At 42.5% G+C, this 1,093-nt stretch overlaps 1 non-coding gene across 1 annotated transcript; it reads right to left on the reverse strand.

The window, feature by feature from the left end:
• Positions 1-387: 387 nt before the first annotated feature.
• LOC116904715 lies at positions 388-517 on the reverse strand. Its single transcript, XR_004388409.1, has one exon. It is a non-coding gene; the product is annotated as a small nucleolar RNA SNORA17 (small nucleolar RNA).
• Positions 518-1,093: the final 576 nt, after the last annotated feature.

The raw sequence follows: 1,093 nt of genomic DNA on the forward strand, positions 1-1,093 counted from the left end.
TGGGATCTCTTAGTACCTAGTGTCTTCTCATGAGTGGACTCAGGAGTGCTATATCCTTATTGTGGATTATGGTGCTTGGCAGGGTTCATCTCCAGCATGGTCTACTCCCCAAGGCCTAAGCTGTGCTAGACTGGTGGTCATCTCAGGCTAATTTCTTGTCTTGGCTTCATGGCACTGCTCTGGTGGTTGCCTCAGGTTTACTCCATGCCCAGTAGCTTAGTGAACCTTTGCCATGGTTGTCTGCCTCGGACTCACTCTAGCCTGGGGAGAGTTACAAACAGAGTTCTTCTGGTCTCCAGGCTTTCTCTTCATCCTGGGATTCCATCCCGGCTTGCCTGGTGCCAGACTGGTGGTTAACTCAGGCTTCCCCCACTTTTTTTTTTTTTATTTCCCAGGGAACATCCTTCAGATGTTCGTAGGTCAGAACAGGGAACGTAGACTCAACCTCTGTCCTCTCTGCCACCTACTGATGCACGTGTGACACAGCAGCCACACCTACAATGCCTCTAGGGGCAGGCTTACATTTATGTGGGTTTTTAAAGAAGGGGAAAATGTCACAATTTTCCTTTATTAAGACTTAGAATACATATGAAATGGAGGAAGAGGGAATTAGCAGGATTGTGCTGAAGTCCATTAAGTGAATGCACTTTGTAGGAAACCATGGTTATTTTGTTTGCACGGTTTTAATTCTTTTCTTTGTTAATGTGCAGATGTGACATCTGAACTGCCAGAAAGATAATAAGATTATTAACTAGCAGAAGGCTTTCTAGTAAGGAGCAAAGACACACAATTGTCCCTTCTGTTAGAATTAATTTAAGTGGACATGCCAATTACCTAATAGAAAAATGCCCCTCAGAATAGCTGTGGCTTCCAAAAATGTTAAGAAAAAAGTATATAGCCTATCTAAACATGTAGACTAGCAAAATCGTTCATTTAGTTGTGGTCTATTCTCATTCATTGGCAGTGTTTTTCTCTACATCGGTTCCTTTGGTCACTGCTCACTCTCATCTGTTAGGGTTTCTTATATTAATTTGTAGTGCATTTTGCTTGTCTTTCACACTGATCCATCTGATTTCATTTAATGGAGAACACA

The sequence above is a fragment of the Rattus rattus genome, chromosome 6 (assembly GCF_011064425.1).
Source record: "Rattus rattus isolate New Zealand chromosome 6, Rrattus_CSIRO_v1, whole genome shotgun sequence".
Classification (NCBI taxonomy): Eukaryota; Metazoa; Chordata; class Mammalia; order Rodentia; family Muridae; genus Rattus; species Rattus rattus.